At 46.3% G+C, this 20533-nt stretch overlaps 1 protein-coding gene across 3 annotated transcripts in view; it reads right to left on the reverse strand.

Annotated features, from left to right (window-relative positions):
- CDH23 (cadherin related 23) overlaps nucleotides 1-20533 on the reverse strand; it is a 533292-nt gene that overhangs the window by 384123 nt on the left and 128636 nt on the right. The gene's annotated exons all lie outside the window — the stretch shown is intronic.

A 20533-nucleotide genomic window follows, 5' to 3' on the forward strand; every position in this document is an offset into this window, starting at 1 on the left:
GAAACAGAGATAATCCAGGCATCTTTTTTGGTAAAAATCTGCCAACAACATCCATCCTCAGAGCTGTCAAGCACTTTACTTTCATGTTGTTTAAGTTGTTGCTACTGAGTTTTAGTGCTTATGGAAGTAATAGGAACAATAATAATCGCTAGACGCGGACAACGGAACAGCCACTATGCGTGCTTCCTTCACTCAGTTCTGCCAGTGCATCCACTCTCATTTCAATCCTAGAGCCCCATTTCACCCATCTGCCAATGTCTCTCTCGGTCTTCACTGGCAACATGCTCTCACTGCATTTCTGGGCCTTGAGCAGAGACTGCCAATAACACTAAATTGTACCAAATTTCAGGGTGTTTTTTGTAGACAGACACCCACTAGGGATTATGGGGATATCAGACTAATTTTCACTATGCTTGAGACAGAATTAGTACCCAAGAAACTGAACGTGGAGCCCAGGAGGATAGGCAGCAAAAGTGGCTTTAAACCACTTATGTGCCACTCAGATTCTGGGCTGCCTGAGCACATAGAGTGGCCCCCACAACAAATTACAGCAGCCTTGGGGGCTATTCTAATTTACAATAGCCTTACATAGGCTGCCCCACAGCTCAAAGCAGTCCAGCATCTCTAACACTCAATGGTAGAGAGACAATTCCTCCCACACCTGACGCACCTCCTCCTTCCATCCCTCCCTCCCTCCCTCCATGCCACGGGCTGCAAGGAAGGCAGCACAAGAACAGTTAACACATTAACAATCCCACACTAAGACCACCATCACAAAACAAGGGGTGCACACACAACCACTACTTAGGTGCTTCGCTAGTCACTGAGGCATGAGTATACAGCACACTGATTTTATACAGGAGGCTAGAGAGGGATAAATGCAAACATCTGTTGGAATGTTCATAATGAGAGCAGATCTTCCTAGAGGATTTAGAGCCCAAATACCTCAGTAATGTGAAGGGAGTTAGGACACAGCCATCATCAGTTGTCACCAAACCTGCAATTTTTATTACTTTTATCCATTTTTCAGCAATTATCCACTGCCAGAAGCCATCCTTTTCAGCATCTTGAATAGCTTAGCATAGTATTCAGAGCCTCCGCTCACATCTCTCTTTGTGCATGTAATGGCAAGTGACCTTTCCTGAGTACATTAATTGAAGATGGACTTTTAATATTATATTTAAGATTTTAAATGGTCTAACTGCCTGGAGTTGCTGCTAACTTCCTGCTGGTGTTAGATACATAGGATGTTGGGAATATAGGCTCTTCCTGCATTTCTCCTCATCCATCAAGTATATATCCTACGGTGACACCCCGTACCCCATGTTCACTACTTTTATTATATTATTTTATTTATTATTTTATAAGGTTATGATATATTTTGTACAAAGTATGCCTTGTGAGATATCATTTGAAAACTCGTAATCTGCTGAACATCACTGACCTGTTAAGATGTGTATAACAACACTGTGTGTAAAGCTATGAGATTTTACTGTATGATTGTTAGTGAAATATGTTATAGTTCTGGGTAATACGCACAAACCAATTTCTCAGAGACAAAGACACCCTAGCACGCCAACAAGGTGCTAAAGGGCCATTACCTGTTTAATTGGCCATTCACCCGACAGGGTGGGGGATAAACAAAATCTTTAAATTTCCTCGCAGAAATGCTTCAACCCTCACATACACCAGAGACAGTTTGTCTGTACCCCAGTGGGGGTTAATTCTCAAAGAAGGGAGTGGGATATAAAAATGAAAAGACAGTGACTTCCACCTCACCTCTTCCCCTCCATCTCTACTTGTGGCAGATAGATCACTTAAAAGACAGAAGCAGCATCATTGAACTGGGGAGTGGTCCTGGCCTGGAGGTTTTCCAGCTAATAAAGAAAGCTGTAAGCTTTTGGTGAGAAAAACTCCTTTTTTTGTTTTTAAACCTATTAGGCTTGGTAAAGTTAGGGACTAGCTCATGTTTTTATCTTTTTACTTCTTTTATAACCAATTCTGACTTTTATGCCTTATCACCTTGTAATCACTTACATTTATTAACTATGGAAAGACAAAATCTCTCTTATTGTTTTATCTTAACCAATGTGTGTTTCGATTAAAGTGTGTGGGGAACCTCTACTTGATAAACACGGCTGATGCATAATCATTACCAGTGTTGGAATGACAAACTCTCTATGAGCTTGTACTGTCCAGGGGGCAAGTAAGTAGTACAAGACGCACATTTCTGGGGAGTAAGGCTGGGACTGGGGATATGCGGGTGGTGCCCTGGATGTAGCTATGGGATGGCTGGGCATAGCATTCATGTATTCAGCTGGGAGTGATTTTACATGCTAGTGGCTGTGAATGAGCAAAGCCCGGAGGGGTTGCTGTTTACCAGAAAAGCCGTGTAAAAGGCATCACAGGCTTGACAGCTGAGGGGACATGTTAGCATACAGGCATGTTTGTTAGCCTGAGATAGAATTTTGGGTTTGATTTTTGATACTCCTATGTCCTTACTAATATGTGTGAACAAAGAACAAAGACTCTGTGTGTTGCATTTCCCACAACCATATGGGGCTTTTAGTACAATGAAAGGAGATAAGGAAGAGAGTTAAAGTGTTGTTGGGTATGGTGGGAATATAATATACGAGTGTACACTTGCAGACTGCCTTGACTCTTATTTCAAGACAAGGTCAAGCAACCAGTTGGTAAGGGCAAGGGGGATGGTATAAGAAACACTACAAGCCAAAGAAAAGCCTGGCCTTGGCCAGTACACAACCTCACTCCCTGTCCCTCCCATAAGGTATAAAAGAGGTAGTACCGAAGCCCCCAGACCTTCCAAAATGGAATATGACTATAAGTTGTAAGGGGTGGGACCAACGGCATGCACTACAGGTATAATTATGCCTGCTAAGGAAAGGGAAACTGGGACACTGGGAAAAAGGCTTTATTGGTGTGCAGAGCTATGAATATGCTTCCTTGATTAACCCCAATAAACATCACATTGCCTGCACTTTGGATGTCTGGTCTTCTGCTTTCTGTCTGCATGATAAGAACCAGGGCAGAGGCGAAGGGAAAGCCCCTAACAGGACACAGCAGTCCACCTTGTACCCTGGGCAATGTCACACCTAGTCAACAGCACCACCCACAGGAAGTGCTAGAGTCAGGAATCAGTGCAGACAAACAGGATCAGAAATATTAGCACTGGAACATTTAGGCTCTTTCCTTCTCCTCAGGTACATTGGTAATAACATAATTGTGTTAGTTAGCGAGTAGCAGAGTAACAGAGGTGTTTTCGTTGAATAGAGGGGAGATTTGGGTGGTGTGAGGGAATTCTAGTGCCCAACGTGAGAGACAATTAGTCGTGGTTAAAGCCAGATGTTAGCACTACCTGAGCTTCTGCATTGCATCTGTGTCCCATCCTTCGGTACGGTCTGCTGTTCCAGACTTGGTCACCTTCTGAACTGGGAGTCAGACCAAATCATGCAGCAGTTTTGTGATGTGGACAAGAAAGAATTAGATCCAGGACTTTATTTTTCCCCCTACAACACATAACCCAGATCTTGTGCAGTGAAAGGCTCATCATGTTGCTTTGGTGAGGCATTATCCAAAAATGCTAACAAACACTCCACATAATTTACAGTTTCATTCACTAGATTCCCTTTATGGCTGTCTCTGTAATCATCAAACAACTCACTTTCTAGGAATAGTTGCCATTAGGCAGCTCAGAACTTTGCCTATCGATATTGTTGATATTGTACAATACAAACAACATGGCCTAATCCTGCCTTGAGTTATACCTGTGCAACCCCATGCCCTACATTTAAAAACCGATTAAAGAGAATAGGCCTGATTCACCCCTTATTTGCACTAAATGTACACAAGAGTAATTCCACGGAATGCAACGGAGTTCATTTCTCATTTACACTATTAAAAAAAAATACTCTACCCTCTGTCCCCCTGCCAAAACCCTACCTCAGCTTAAAAACAAAAATGTCCAGCATCTGCTCTATGGTCAAGTAATATTGATATCTGTGTGTGTGCAGGCAACATGCCGAGAGAGTCATAGATGTTATACATGCACCAGGCATATATGAGTTTACGCTTGCTCCATGAATGTGACATGTATGAAAGTCTGTACATATCTGCCTTTGAGGGCGGAGATGTGTGATAGAAGGTTGTGTGTGCAATGCACATATTAGTATAAGTGTGCATGGTTTTGCCATCCATATGAGTTGTGCTCGTGTGTGGCTGGAGGGTTACAAACCTTTTTCCTCATGCATCCGAGGCAAGATGCTAAACTAGGAATAAAAGAAAAGTTTGGTATGCTTTGTATAAAGCCGTCTTACAAAAAAGAGTGGAAGCAAGAGGAAGACAGCTATGACTTTGATTTCATCACTGCAAGAGAAAAAACCTCCGCAGATGCTTGGTAAAGAGAAGGCAAAAACATCAGAAGCAGGAATGAAATGGATCAAAATGCAGAGTATGTTTCTGTATCAAAGTCAGGGAAGCCCTGAGGAATTCCAGCCCTCGGTCAGACCATGTGACATACATAAAGCCCCCTATATTGCCAGAGGCCATTTCTCAGCCAAGGGAAAGCAGAGTGGGGGTTGTGCACGCAAATGGGAGCTTAGATTCCCCCTCACATTCATAGGAAGAAAGGTCAGGAAGGTCACACCTCAGTGGAGGCTGACGCTCCAAGCATCGCCTGTGCCCAACGTGCTGAGTTTGCTAATTCTTGCCTGCATGGGAAATTCTCTCCCTTGCATAAGGCATTGCAGAAAGATCTCTGCTTCCTCGTGGGGTTTTAGAGGTTGCTTCTCCCCTAAACTGTACCTCTCTTTACAACACTGTATAAAGCAGGTACCTGATCCTATATGAGGCTGGTACTCTCTGGCTCACCTCCACTGGCACACTGTACTGCCACTCAAAAGAGCTGGATTTTGAGGCAATGGAGGGGTGAAACTTGGTTTCTAGAGTGGAAGTCAGGAAGGCATATGCACAGAGTGATATTAAGGCAAGTAAAGACAAGGAAGGCAGAAAAGGAGAGAACACTGCAGTAATATTCTTATGGATCAGAGTATAGTTAATGGGCCTGACTACCCCCTCAGAAGCTTGTTTGCTTGCAACTGCCAGTGACGCCAATGGCATTAGTGGGTGAGTATCTAAAGGATAATCAGAGCCAATAGAAGCACCTACAAGAGTTGGACCTATCTTTCAAATATGAAAGAAAGGTAGCACAAGTGACAGCCAGTTTTTAATCATTCTGATAATAGTGCACAGCTGGCCAGTAGCACGGTGCGAGGGGCAAAAATTCCTTGTTATTACAGCAAGGCCATTCCTACCTATTCCTGGTACAAATCTAAACACATTGGTAAGTCTTAGGGCCTGTCTACATTACAAAGTTGGTGTAAGGCAGCTTATGCTGACCTAACTATGGAGGTGTACACACTGCAATGCTCCTTCCGCCACTTTAACTCACCTGCTACCCCACCTAATAAAACCACCTGGACGAAAGGCATAGAGCTTTTTGCGCCGTAGTTAGAGCGATGCAGTGTCAGTGTAGACACTGCATTGCTTACATCGCCCTAAGTAGCTTCCAGGAGGTGTCCCACAATGCCCACTGTGACCACTCTGGTCACCACTTTGAATTCTGCTACCCTGCAGCCAGGTACACAGGTGTATGCCCCTCCCCCTTTAAAGCCCCAGGAAGTTTTAAAATTGCTTTTCCTGTTTGCTCAGCGTGGAGAGCAACTGCCCAGCTGACCATGCCAGTTCCACACAGCAAACACGCTCCTGCCTGGAGCACATAGGAGATGGTGGATCTCCTCAGTCTGTGGGGAGGGGAGGCTGTGCAGTCACAGCTCCACTCCAACTGCAGGAACTTTGAGATCTATGGGCCAGATCGCTTGAGGCATGGTGGAGAAGGGCTATGACAGGGACACCCAGCAGTGCCATGTGAAAATCAAGGGGCTGAGGCAGAGAGGCAAATAGATGCTCTGGTGCGGAGCGCAGACGTGCTGCTTCTACAAGGAGCTACACGCCATCCTCAGAGGCAACCCCACTTCTACTGCCAAGAGCCCCATGGATACTTTGGAGGGGCTCGAGTTGCTGGCCACTGGAGTGAACCCACTGGATGCTGTGCTGAACAAGGAAGTGCAGGCAGAGGAGGATGGTAGATAGGCAACAGGGAGATCCAAAGGCATGGCAAGCCAGGACTTCTTTGTGAGGCCTGAGCAGTCTAGTCAGTCCCAGCAGCTCTGCAGAGCCTGATGCAGGGGAGGGAATCTCTGGTAATTTCTCTGCTTCAGTACTGCAGGGACACATCCGGTCATATACTGCTTTTTTAACTGGGCTACAAGAGGTAGTGAAATAACCAAACACAGGAACAGTTTCTATCTGCTTCTCTTTTCCTGGTACAGCTAGGCAGAGGGGGCCCTGCAGAAAAGTTTGTTTATGCAGAATGAGATGTCCCATGAATCCTCCATAGAGATCTCTAAGAAAAAATTTCTGGAGCTAACCTGCAATCCTCTGCCAAAGGTTTCTTGGGAGGGCTGCTTTGTTTCTTCCCCCCAGAAGGAAACTTTGCCACACCACTCAGCAATTACTTCAGCAGGGACCATACAGCACACAGGGCAGCAGCATACAGTCTTTGTCTGTAGCCGCATGCAGGCTGAAGCTGGACCCTTGCGGCCTTGGTTAACTTCAGGAGTGAGATATCAGCTGCAAGAAATCACCCCTGCTCCACAGGGAGGAGACAATTCCTTCCATAGCTTGTCATTCTGCTTAGTCCTGAAATCCACCAGAGACACCCTGGAGATCAACAGGAGGCACTCCTTGCCCTGCAGGGGCGCAGCATGCTGCCTCCTCAGCATTCCTAGCCCCTGCCACTGGAAGACAAACTCAGATCCCTGCAAAGCATCATGTTGTGCTAGACTGCCCTCCGGCCTGCGTAACTCAGGCTGCCCCCAGGCCTGCATATCTTCAACAACAGGGAGAGCTTTTTCAAGGGAAATAAAATAGAGAAAGGTTTCAGAGTGGTAGCCGTGTTAATTTATATCAGCAAAAACAACGAGGAATCCTTGTGGCACCTTAGAGACTATCAAATTTATTTGGGCATAAGCTTTTGTGGGCTAGAACCCACTTCATCAGATGCATGGAGTGGAAAACACAGGAGCAGTTATAAATACATGAAAAGATGTGAGTTACCTTACCAAGTGTGAGGTCAGTCTAACGAGACAATTCAATTGACAGCAGGATACCAAGGGGGGGGAAATAACTTTTGAAGTGGTAATGAGAGTGGCCCATTTCAGACAGTTGACAAGAAGGTGTGAGTAACAGTAGGGGGAAATTCGTATTGGGGAAATTTAGGTTTTGTAATGACCCAACCACTCCCAGTCTTTATTCAGGCCTAATCTGATGGTGTCCAGTTTGCAAATTAATTCCAGTTCTGCAGCTTCATGTTGGAGTCTGTGTTGAAGAATTGCCACTTTTAGGTCTGTTATTGAGTGACCAGGGAGACTGAAGTGTTCTCCTACTGGTTTTTGAATGTTATGATTCCTGATGTCAGATTTGTGTTCATTTATTCTTTCGCGTAGAGACTGTCTGGTTTGGCCAATATACATGGCAGAGGGGCATCGCTGGCACATGTTGGCATACATCACATTGGTAGATGTGCAGGTGAATGAGCCCCTGATGGTGTGGCTGATGTGGTTAGGTCCTATGATGGTGTCCCTTGAGTTGGTATGTGGACAGAGTTGGCACCGGGGTTTGTTGCAGGGTTTGGTTCCTGGGTTGGTGTTTTTGTTGTGCGGTGTGTAGTTGCTGGTGAGTAGTTGCTTCAGGTTGGGGGGCTGTCTATAAGCGAGGACTAGCCTGTTCTCCAAGGTCCGTGAGAGTAAGGGATCGTCCTTCAGGGTAGGTTGTAGATCCTTGATGATGCGCTGGATAGGTTTTAGTTGGGGGCTGTAGGTGATGGCTAGTGGCGTTCTGTTACCTACGACAAGACAGGCCCAACAAAGAAAGTAACAGAACGCTACTAGCTGTCACCTACAGCCCCCAACTAAAACCTCTCCAGCGCATAATCAAGGATCTACAACCTACCCTGAAGGACGATTCCTCACTCTCGCAGACCTTGGGGAACAGGCCAGTCCTCGCTTACAGACAGTCCCCCAACCTGAAGCAACTACTCGAAAGCTTATGCCAAAACAGAGAAACACATACAGAGAATTCAAAATCCACACCGTCTTCATCTTTCTAAATGCACTAGAAAACAAAAGGCGTCATTAACAAATAGTGAAGGTTCAAAGTCTACTTAATACAGAAAATGCATTACAGTGTCAGTTTCCATAGGAGAATTCTACCTCAAAGACAAACCCTCAAAAGGGAGAGCCTGGAAATGAACAGCTAAGGGGCAGAACCATTTCTCCAGTGCCAAAGTCCTTCATCAGTCAGCACCACCACACCTCTCACCCAGACTCCACATACTCTCCCAATTATATATACATACATACATACAGGGCCAGTGCAAGGATACTTTGCGCCCTAGGCAAAACTTCCACCTTGTGCCACCTCCCCGTCCAGTCCCACCCCCCTCCACAACCGCTGAAAACTAGTAAACGTAGCATTATAAACAGCCTGTCAGAACAGGTAACGGCTGTTGTAATGTTTCTTTTTTACCTTTAAGGCGTTTCAATTGTTTGCCATTGCCTCTGATGGTGTCCCATTCAAAGTCTTACTATTGTGCAAAGCTAAACAATTGAGCCTTGCATTGCATCACCAGCCATGTTAGGCAGGGTGACAAATCCCCCTTGCCCCAAAGGGCCATTATCCCCTGGTGACTAATTTCTACTCCAAGTCTATAAAGCAGACTTTTCAGGTAAATACAGGCTCCCCGGCCCTGCCGCGCGGTGTAAGGGACGTCTGTAAGCAGGAAACAGCAGCAGCAGTGTGGCCTCTCCTGTCTCGTGGCGGGTTATGCTCCCTGCCTGCCCCTGCTGCTGCGGAGGCTGCCGCCACGCCTGGCTCCCCTCAAGCAGTGCCCAGCAGGTGTGGGGCCCCAGCCGAGCCCGGCCCCTTGCGTCTCCTTCGCGGTGGCGCCCCCTGCCCGTGTCCTCCTGGGCAGCCACAGTGGCCGGGGAGCCTGAGAGGAGAAGTGGCCCCTGGGCAAGCGGGGGAGACTCCGAGGTGAAGAGGCTGCTGGCGCGGCCTGAGCGCTGGAGACTGACAGGTACATTCCCCTAAGCAATAGTGTAAAAAAAAAAAAAAAGTTTGGGGCACTGCTTTTTGGCACCCCCAAATCTGGGCGCCCCAGGTGGCCGCCTAGTTCACCTAGTGGTTACGCCGGCCCTGCATACATACAGATATACACACACACAAATGCACAAAAGTCAAAACAACAAATGACTGGGAGATTATTAGAAATAGATCCCTTGAATAAAAAAATGGGATTTTATAAATTCTTAGTCATTTGTTATTTTGACCTCTGCATATATTTTTTGCAAATATTACTAGCAATACGTGTTAAGTTCCGGTATGCTGTGTAAATCAGGTGTGGCAAGAATGAGGGATGACAGATTAGAGAGTGGTGGGGAACTTCACTGCTTACTGTCAGACCTTCTCACATTTGGCTCTTTCAAAAGTTATAGAAGTTTTTCTAAAGAAAGTGTAATATTAGGCCCTAGGTTTGAGCTAGACTCCCATGAGACTAACTCAACCTTAATTCTTTTTTAATCCAACTTTTTGTTAATTCTCCTTTTCCCTTTTTGAGTGAGTGCAAAGAATTTAAATTATTTTGATGAATAAATGCCCCTTGCCAGCCCCAAGCATACAAAAATCTTGAGCCAGAACCCACCAAAGCAAGTGTGTTTAAAAAAATTTAGGGTTCTTTTTATTTGACTTTTTGATTTTGAGCCTCTAGGGGTCATGTTTCCAACTCTCTCTGCAACCAGGAGGGCTAGAAACTTACTTTCAAAGCTGAGCTTCTCACGTAATCCCAAGACTCCAGAAGGATGTGCTTTAAGAAAAAACACCAAAAGTAGCAAGAGTCTGATAAAACTGTGAGAGTTAGTAGCAGTGGTTCTGCAAGAAGGGAGACTGGTCCAGATAGAACTAATGAGGCCCACCAAATTAGGTTTCCCCTCTTCCCAAATGTTAATAACTCTATAGCTGTTTGTGATGGTGGAAGTATGCCATTTGGCTGGCCACCTCCTGCATGCCCCACATGTCCTGAGGTCACGCTACAGGCAGCCTGCCTCAGTTTCCCCATTCAAGGGGCTCCTTAAATAAAATTCACAGAGTCAGTTTTTGTCCAATAACATCCCTTCACCCCAAATGTAATTTATTGACCACAAACAAAACTCAGTCCAGGGGTTTCTCTTCTCCCCAAATCTGCTCATTGCAGCACTTCCCTGCCTTGACACTCCATCCTTTCCTGGTGGGAGTCTTTTTCTACTCCCATGAAGTCTTCTCTCCCTGGCCCTCAGCCCTTTTCAGCCCTCTGGCTCTGGCTCCCAGGGTCCAAACCCTTTTTCTTGGTCAAGGGTCTCCTGCAAGGGCCTCCTGCTCACTGCAGCTCTTCTGCAATCTCTGCCACAGCTTCCTCTCGTTCTCTCTCCCTGGGCCCCTATGACACTAAGCACTCCTGTATTCACACCCTACACACTATTGTAATAATCTTTGTATAAAATATGCCTTGTGAGGTATCATTTGAAAACTCATAACTCACTGGTCAACAATATCATGATGACAGGTTTCAGAGTAGCAGCCGTGTTAGTCTGTATCTGCAAAAAGAACAGGAGTACTTGTGGCACCTTAGAGACTAACAAATTTATTTGAGCATAAGCTTTCATGGGCTACAGCCCACTTCTTCGGATGCATATCATGATGAAATGTCTGTAGCAACAATGTGTGTAAAGTTACAAAATCCCCACTGTATAACATGAAAGGCACATGTTCAAACTCCCATAGCACCAATTAAGGCAAAATGGGCCAAGCAGGTCTTAAAGGGATGTGTTCGCCTCAAATTTGCATATCAACTGTAAACAGAGTCCTCAGGCAAGGAACCGGGGAAGGCCGGAGATAAAGAAAATCTCCATATCAGCAAACAGGAGAGGGAAAACAGCATGGGACTTCATGCTGCCTTGCTCTCAGCTGGAAAGAATTTTTACCTAGGAGTCACTCTCAAGAGCTTGCATTTCAAAGGGGGAATGAACTACAAGAGTGAGGGGAAACATCCCAAATCTCTCTCCCTGTCACTCACTCACTCACTCACTCACTCTCTCTCTGCACCTAAGACACCAAAAGAAACAGCCTTTGGACTTTGTGGAAGAGATCCTGACCTAAAGAGTTTGGTCAGCAATGCTGTTGGAATCATGTACTAAGAACCTTACCTTGAATCAAGTCTAGTTTGTCAAGTTTTAGATTCAGAAAGCATTTTCTTTTTATTTCCTTTGTAACCATTTCTGACCTTATTGCCTATGCTTATACTTACTTACAAACCCATCTTTTTTGTTAATAAACTTGTTTTATTATTTAATCCAATCCAGTGTGTTTAAGTTAAATTGTCTGGGTAGCTCTATTTAAGGCAGCAAGTTGTTGTGGATTGTTCGCTTAGAAGGATAATAGACCTAATATCTCTGGACTTTCCAGGAGAGGGCTGGACAGTACAGAACACACATTTCGGGGGGAGGGGAAGGAATCCAGGACTGGGGGAGTGCTGGGGTCACCTTGTAGTAGTAACCAAGGCAGGTGAGAGCCAGAGTGTGACCAGAGCATGGCTGGCAGGCTGCAGTTATACAGAGACACTCAGGTCGGCGCTCCAGATTGGGAGCTACAGCAGCAAGGCGTTACAGGGTAGGTGATGATACAGCCCCTCACTGATCTGGATAATATCCTGGCTATCACAGCCCCCTTTCTCCAGCTTGCTGCTGTTCTCATAGGCGACATCACCTAATCCCTGCTCACCTGTGACTCCACAGTAACCAAGGTTGGTTAGCTAGGGTTACCATTCGTCCAGATTCCCCCGGACATGTCCGGCTTTTTAAGCTAAAAATAGCGTCCGGAGGGAATTTGTAAATGTCCGGACTTCCCCCCCATGCAGAGCACGCGTGGCTAACAGTGCTCCCGGCCGGACGGTGTCACTTACATGGGGCTCCGACACTCAGCCAGAGAGGGCTCCTCCTCCTCCCTCCCTCCCTGCATCGCAGATCGGCTCCGGCAGTTTGGAGCTCCTCCCCCGCTGCTGCCCAGCAGCTCAGGCAGTTTCTGAGCAAGTTCACCAGACATTAGGTGAAGAAAGGCCAACAACAAGGGGGGCAGGGGGTCGGAGAAGGGGCAGGGAGGTTCTGGAGGGGACAGGGGGGGTCGGGAGTTCGGGGGGGGCTTTCTGGGGGTGGGGGTGTGGATAAGGTTTTGGGCAGTCAGGGTACAGGTAGGGGGTAGGGTTCTGGGGGGCATTTGGGGGAGGGTCTTAGGAGGGGGCAGTTAGGGGACAAGGCACAGGGAGGCTTAGGTAGGGGGTGGGGTTCTGGAGGGCAGTTAGGAGCAGGGGTCCCAGGAGGGGGCAGTCAGGGGACAAGGGGGGGGCTGGGAGTTCTGGGGGGGGCTGTCAGGGGGCAGGAGTGGGGAGAGGGATCGGAGCAGTCAGGGGATAGGGAGCAGAGGGGTTTAGATGGGTCGGGAGTTCTGGGGGGGGCTGTCAGGGGGTGGGGAGTGGTTGGATGGGGCATGGGAGTCCCAGGGGTCTGTCTGGGGGTGGGGGTGTGGATAAGGGTTGGGGCAATCAGGGTACAGGTAGGGGGTAGAGTCCTAGGGGGCCAGTTAGGATGGGGGGAGGGTCTCAGGAGGGGGCAGTCAGGGGACAAGAGGCAGGGAGGCTTAGGTAGGGGGTGGAGTCCTGGGGGGCAGTTAGGGGAAGGGGTCCCAAGAGGGGGCAGTCAGGGGACAAGGAGTGGGGGGAGGGTTGGGGGTTCTGAGGGGGGGAAGTGGGAGGGGCAGGGGCGGGGCTAGGGCAGGATGGGGCGGGGCTAGGGCAGGACAGGGGCGGGGCTCCTCCCGTCCTCTTTTTTGATTGCTGGATTATGGTAACCCTAGGTTAGCCCAAGGCCTCTAGGCCTTCAAGGGGGCAAGGAGCCTGTTACACAGCTATGGACGTGTGGAATACAGAGGTGGTAGACAGCAAAGGAGGGAAAAAACTTTACCCATATAAAAGCTTTAAACTAACTTCCCTACCCACCCCTGCCAATGCTCCTGAAGATTTCTGCAGTCTCCATCATTCCTTCGTACCTCACTACCATCCTGCCCACTCCCCCTGCCTTGCCTAGAGCTTCTTCCCTCCCATTCTGAGCTAGGGAAGCATGGCGCCATGCTATGCCCACCATATAACCTCAGTCTTCTGCCCCCCACTCCCCATGTTTTCTCCCCAAGCTCCCCCCCCATCCTTGGCCTCATTTCCATGCCCCTTCACAAATTCTCCCTCAGGTGTCCTCCCTCCCCCCTCCCCCCCACAATTTTATATTATGTATATATTATATATTCTGGAGTCAGGAGCTCACTTCATATTTATCAACAAATATTGTTCTCGCTAACCTGAAAAAACAAGTCTTTATATTTCTTTAATCTCCCACCAGCCTTTCCAAAAGTACTAAAAGACTCTTGCCAGCAAGACCTACAAAAGCAGATTTGTAGTTTCTAGGCCAAGCCATCTTAAATATGTGATGAGCCATGAAAAAACTTAGAATATGTTTTAAAGTAAACTCCAGGTTCATTTGCAAAGCTGCATAACTCAGCTCTGTTTTTTTTTTTTAACCAAAATTCCTAGGAAAAAAGTTTACTTGAGGATGAGATGTAGCAGTGGAGTAATGGCACATCTGTTTGAAAGAAAGGGAGAAATGTGAAATATTTCTCATTGCTGGTGGACAAGTAGAAAAAAACTCAAACCACAAAATCCCAATCCCAGCAATTCTGGTTCATGCCCACAAAAGAGCAAACAAAAAGACAATTTTCACTTAGCATCTCATTTTTTAAAGTGTCAACAATGTGTTCAGTGCTGAAGAAAGCACAAAGCTAATAATAACTCCTGCTCCAGAGAGCTTACAGGTCCAAAGAGACACACTGAGAAGACAGGACACAACTGCGAAATCCAGAACTAGTGCAGAGTTTTTTTCTACCTTTCCAATTCATTTTATCACCCTTGCTGTGGGACCTGTGGGCACCCTTTCTTCTCCCTCTCTCACTTCCCCTGTTGTGCTGTTTATCAGCTACACTAGCTGTGGCTCTCCACTGCTGGTCCCCAACCAGGGTCCATGTTTAAGATACTTCAGCAGGGGCGTGTAGAGCCCCCACCTTTGCCGCTCTGTCATTCTGAGCTACCCCATGACAGTTCTGGTAACTTTCCTGTATTGGGCAGCCTGAGAGTGAACATACCAGCAGGCTAGAGAAGTACCTACCAGGTATAGCAAAAGGGATGAGTTACAATAATTCCATAATTGAGCTAGAAAAATCCCAGGTTCAGCAGCAGCTCAGAAGGCCAAGAGCGGAGCAGGATTAGATGTTGGGATGGGTTAAAAGACTACCCAGAGTTGGCACAGAGAACCCAGGGCCCATTGATCCCAAGGTGGGCCACAGAGCCAAGATTAGGGATACTACCCCTCCTGGCAACCAGGGGTGTTCCAGAAGGGGGCTGCATTTAAAAACAATTACAATACCAACTCTGGGTAGTCTTCTCACCCATCCCAACCTCTAATCCTGCTCCGCTCTTGGCCTTCTGAGCTGCTGCTGAACCTGGGATTTTTCTAGCTCAATTATGGAATGATTGTAACTCATCCCTTGCTATACCTGGTAGGTACTTCTCTAACCTGCTGGTATGTTCATTCTCAGGCTGCCCTGTACAGGAAAGTTACCAGCAATGCAAAGGTTGGGACTTTGTAAGTGAGCTCAAATGCCAAATAATACACACTGTCCAGTCTGAAAAAGTCCTAGTTAACCCCCAAGGCCCGCCAGTTCGGTTACTAGTCATCAGTGCTACTTTTGAGGAGGAAGGATCATCCTGGGAGGCAAGGCAAAGGACAGCCATTCAGGAAACCTAGCTGTTACTGCTGACTGTGCCACAGACTTCCAGTCTGGCTATGGGCAAGGTGCGCACCCCCTCTTTGCCCTCATCTGTAATACAGGGATATTAATATTTCCTTGCTGGACAGAGGCATAATTCATGAATATTTAAGAAAGGGCTCAAGATCATCAGATGATGGTTCCTGTATCATTGGAAAATTTTAACATGGATTCGTTACAAGGAGTTGTATTTCCTCTTAGATGGGCTATGCAGGGACTGAACCCAGCTCCATGTGTGCACAGCTGGTGCAGAGCCCACTTTTCAGGGGCTAGAGAGGAAAAGGAACATGACATCTCACCAGTAATGTGCTGGACATTGAGAAGCACGGAGTAGTCTACATGTGTCAGCTGCTTTAGCAGAAGGACAAAGGAAACCAGGACAAATAATCTTTTTGTAGTACAAAGTTATAGGCTCCATTTGTTTCCCCTCAGGAATCAGACAGGGCAGTTAAGTGTCTTGATTTCTCCAGATAATCACAATTTATCTTGTCTTCTTTTGCTTTCCCTCTTTCAATCATGGCTGCTTCTCTCTCACTTTTTTCTTCTCGGATTCTTGAACTTAGACTGACCTCAGGGGATTTTTTTTTCTGGGGATTTTTAGTTTTTCAAGTAGAAAACTCCTATCTCAACGTCTTGCTTTCATCTCTAAATCTGGGGTTTTCTAGCACAGCAAATACCGATTATCACGGACCACAGAGCGCTGGGCTTGACAGAATGACCTTTCAAAGGTTGCCAAGTTTCCCCCGCCCCCCACCCTTCCCCCTGGAAACTAAGAACTCTCTTCAGAGAGGTGTTGCTTGGTAACTCAATGCTTTTATAACTTCCCCTCCCTCCACCTGCATCAGAGCTGCAGAGGAGTGAGAAAAAGGTGCTGCTTTGTGTCCAATTGCCTGGAATGGACTTTCTAGCATCACCATTAACCACTTTCCTTTTTTAAAAAATAAGGAATTTGAAAGAAGAGACAATGAATTCCCTGAGAAAAATAAAGATCCTCAAAATGCAGCAGAGTTTTCAAAAACATTGAACCTCAGAAGCAGGAAAGAACCAGAGGGTACAACATGGAGAATTATACCAAAGAGAGGACCAAGATGCTGGGACCTGGTACAAGAGGTGGGATTGGGCATTGGTATGGAGACTGGGGAGGATGCTGGGAACTGGTACAAGAGGTGTGACAGGGCACTGGTATTGGAAATTGGCGGGGGGGGAGGGGAGGGGAGGACGCTGGGAACCAATACCAAAGATTGGATTTTTAGTTATTTGTTTTAAAAAACACTCTCAATGAGCCTGTTCCAAAGCTCATTGGAATCAGTGTAAGACTCTCTACTGACTTCAGTGGGCTTTGGGTCAGGTCTTCTGACCCCAAGTACATTTAATATTTATGTTTTAAAATCTCATTTTAAAAAGGCACTTTGTTTCCCTAGCCTTGACCTCTTCATTGGTCTCACTCCACCTGGCCTTATGACTGAATATTTTAGTGCATTCTCTGTACAGTTTCTTTACACCGCTGTTTCTTGTCATTTATACCAAGGGTACGCCACAATCTGGAGGTAACTCAGCAAAGCTTCAGCTTATGGAAAAGAAGCTTTACTAAATAAAACTAAATACTCCCAAGTGGAGGGGTGGGAAAGAAGGAACCAGCACTTCATTCCCAAACTGCATAAAGCACACTGAGCGAGGGGAGAGAAGGCAGAAGCAGCTCTTTGTACCATGGCCTTTGCCCATATTTGCTTTCCAAGGGGGCTGTCTGAGAGCTCTTTAAGACAACAGTTATTAGAGTACTCTGGATAAGTATAAATGTAAGTTCAAGATACTTCAGATCTTTTTGCCGAGTCTTACACCTGACATATATAATATCACTATGTGGCCCTCCCCAGCAAAGGGCAATCCCGAGGAGCACTCAATATATACAGCACCAGGTCTCAGGGCTTCATTTTATTACAAAATATCTTGCTCCAGTAAAAGCTTCCTGTCAAAACAAAGTTAAAAGGGGGTGGCAGAGTCAGCGAAATTCTCTGCTGGAGATGATCAGCAAGTCAAACACTGGTGCTGGCTTTTCTGCAATTCTTTTTTTAGGACTGGATAATGAACATCATCATTTAGGGCCTGTGTACTGATGCAGAGCCCCATTGACTTCAGTGGCAATCCAGGCTTGGCATGGCAGCCCTCACTTGAGTGACTCTGATTGCAGGACTGAGGTGAGAGTTATGCATGCTGTGATCAGGACAAACACATCTCAGGTGTTCGGATATAAGATGATCATTGTAGGAGCGAAGAAGCAATCCCCATTCCACAAGCTGCCCAGTTCATTATAGCAGGGAAGCTTCTAATACACCTCCACCCTGGAGACTGAGTTTGCACGATCTAATAGTTAAAGGCAAATCCAATGTTCCTAATTCTTCACCTGTTCCATTTTCCTTCTATGTTTGCACAATCCATGTAATTCTTTCCCCCCAAACCACACCTTAAAAAAATGCTTCCTCCCCTCACCTTTAAGAAAAATGTTTCTTTGATGTTTTCCCTAAAGATAATTTAATGCCAACATTTCTGCATCACTGGGCAATCCTATGACAGCCAACCTGTGTGCCCATGAGGGATGAAGGGGACAACAATTCTCTGACGGGGAAAAAATCTGGTTTCCAGCTAAACGACACAGCAAACAAGAAATGCTCCCACTATTTGTACATTGATTTATTCTGCTTTTGTCAGGCTCACAGAGATGAAGGGGAGGGATAGCTCAGTGGTTTGAGCATTGGCCTGCTAAACCCAGGGTTATGAGTTCAATCCTTGAGGGGGCCACTTGGGGATCTGGGGCAAAATCAGTACTTGGTCCTGCTAGTGAAGGCAGGGGGCTGGACTCAATGACCTTTCGAGGTCCCTTCCAGTTCTAGGAGATGGGATATCTCCATTAAAAAAAAAAAAAAAAAAGAATGGCACATGCTAGGAGATACAGCTACATGGGGAATGGGAGTTGCCCTTCTAGATGCAAAAAATGTATCAGGAATATGGGATCAGCATAGCAGGCTCACAAAAAACTATCACCCCAATATATACACTAGATAGATAGGCAAATGCAACTGAATAAACCAGGTGGTAAAATCTAGGTAAAGGATATTGATATATTTAATAACAAAACCTGACAGTCCCACATGACATTCTCATAAGCAAAACTTATGTTAAGCATTTCCAGACTGGATTCCTTACTTACACTGACTATCTCAGTTTAAAAAATACACCACTGAGGAATTATGTATTCTTTCTTATTCATTCCATCTCCCGTTCTGGGTCCAGGCATCTGAGCAAATGGAAAAATCTCTTCCCTTCTCCCCAAAAAATCTTACTAAAGTTGCCATTTTTTTAACTGCACGGATTTGTCCTCTCTCCCAGTCAGCTCCCCCTTTCATGGAATCATAGAAGTATTGTGTTGGAAGGGACCTTGAGAAGTCAGCAAGTCCAGCCCCTGCTCCGAGGCAGGACAGAGTACACCTAGACCATCCCTGACAGGTGTTTGTCTAACCTGTTTTTAAAAACCTTCAATGATGGGGATTCCACAGCCTCCCTTAGAAACCTATTCCAGAGTTTTGCTACCCTTATAGTTAGAAAGTATTTCCTAATATCAAACCTAAATCTCCTTTGCTGCAGATTAAGCCCAGGTCCAAGGGACATGAAAAACAACGGATCACAGCCCTTTTTATAAACAACCCTTAACATTTTCCTGGTTGTGCAGTAGCAGTTTGTTAACAAACCCCTTTCCCAATGTCAGCAATGCCCCTCTGCCATGTACATTGGCCAAATCGGACAGTCTCTATGCAAAAGAATAAATGGACACAAGAATCAAGAATTGTAACATTCAAAAACCAGTAGGAGAACACTTCAATCTCCCTGGACACTCAATAATAGACTTAAAAGTGGCAATTCTTCAACAAAAAACCTTCAAAAACAGACTCCAATGTGAAACTTCAGAACTGGAATTAATTTGCAAACTTGACACCATCAAATTAGGCCTTAATAAAGCCTGGGAGTGGCTGGGTCACTACAAAAAGTAATTTTCCCTCTTGATATTCACCACTTCTTGTCAACTGTTGGGAATAGGCTACATCTACCCTGTTTGAATTGGCCAGGTTAGCACTGACCCCCCCACTTGGTAAGGCAACTCCCATCTTTTCATGTGCTGTAATATACATATACCCAGGGCCGGCTCCAGGTACCAGCCGAGCAAGCTCGTGCTTGGGGCAGCAGATTGTACGAGGCAGCATTTGGCACAATCCTAGGGCAGAATGGCCGCTTTTTTTTTTGTTGTTGTTCCACTCCGGCCGCCGTGTAGGGGGTGGCGGTGCGGAGGAGGGGAGCACCCTGCAGCAAGCCTGGCAAGGCAGCCCGCGTCCTTCCCTCCCAGCTGACCGCGGCGCGGAGCCCTCCCGGTAGGCAGCTCGGCGGTTGGGGCCGCTGGCAGTGCCCCACTGAAGCCCTGGCCACCCCCTTCTCTCGCTCCCCCCACTCCCCCGCTAGCCGGGACACCAGCGCAGGGAGTCCCCCTGCACCCTGGCTCCGGCCGCACCGCACGTTTGTTGTTGTTTTTTTTTGCTTGGGGAGGCAAAAAAGCCAGAGCTGGCCCTGCATATACCTGCCTACTGTATTTTTCACTCCATGCATCAGATGAAGTGGGTTTTAGCGCATGAAAGCTTACGCCCAAATAAATGTGTTAGTCTCTAAGGTACCACAAGGACTCCTCGTTATTTTTGCTGATACAGACTAACACAGCTACCCCTCTGAAACCTTTTCCCAAACTGGCACATTCCTGCTGAGATTATCAATGATGTGGGTGCACAAATAAGGAAGTAACAGGTAGCATTATTGATTCCAGTTCCACTAGAAACACCCTGGCATGCTGGAGTGAGATGGGGGAGAATATAAACAAGCACTTTGCTAAACTGAAAAAGGTTTAAAAAAATTGAAAGACTTATTAGCTTTAAAGAAGGCATTGTGAAACTACACCCCATATCCATCACAGTAATATTATTATGATATGATTATGGCATAATTATGATGAATTTTGTACAAGATGGGTCACGTAAGGGGTCATTGGAAAGTTATGATTTGCTCAGTATGATTATCCTATTTGTATTCATGTATCATTTTTGTATCTGAAGTTATGAATATTGACTGTGTATCTGTATTTCAAATGTGGGTACACCTGGGTAACACCCACTAGGCAAAGTGCTTCCAGCTTAGACAGCTGGTGGGGAAGAGCCTATTCAGGGTAATGGTCCATTAGAAAAAACAATATGCCTTAGGAGAAGCTTATCCCCCACCTGGTGAGCCTCCCTGAGAATGCTCCAGACTGCCTGTAAGTAATGGCTGCTATGACTCTGCAAGGGCATGTGACCAGACCACATGACTCTGGACTCCATTTTGGGTACCTGTGTTTTTCCACAAAGTGGTC

This window comes from Chrysemys picta, chromosome 7 (assembly GCF_011386835.1).
Source record: "Chrysemys picta bellii isolate R12L10 chromosome 7, ASM1138683v2, whole genome shotgun sequence".
Lineage (NCBI taxonomy): Eukaryota > Metazoa > Chordata > Testudines > Emydidae > Chrysemys > Chrysemys picta.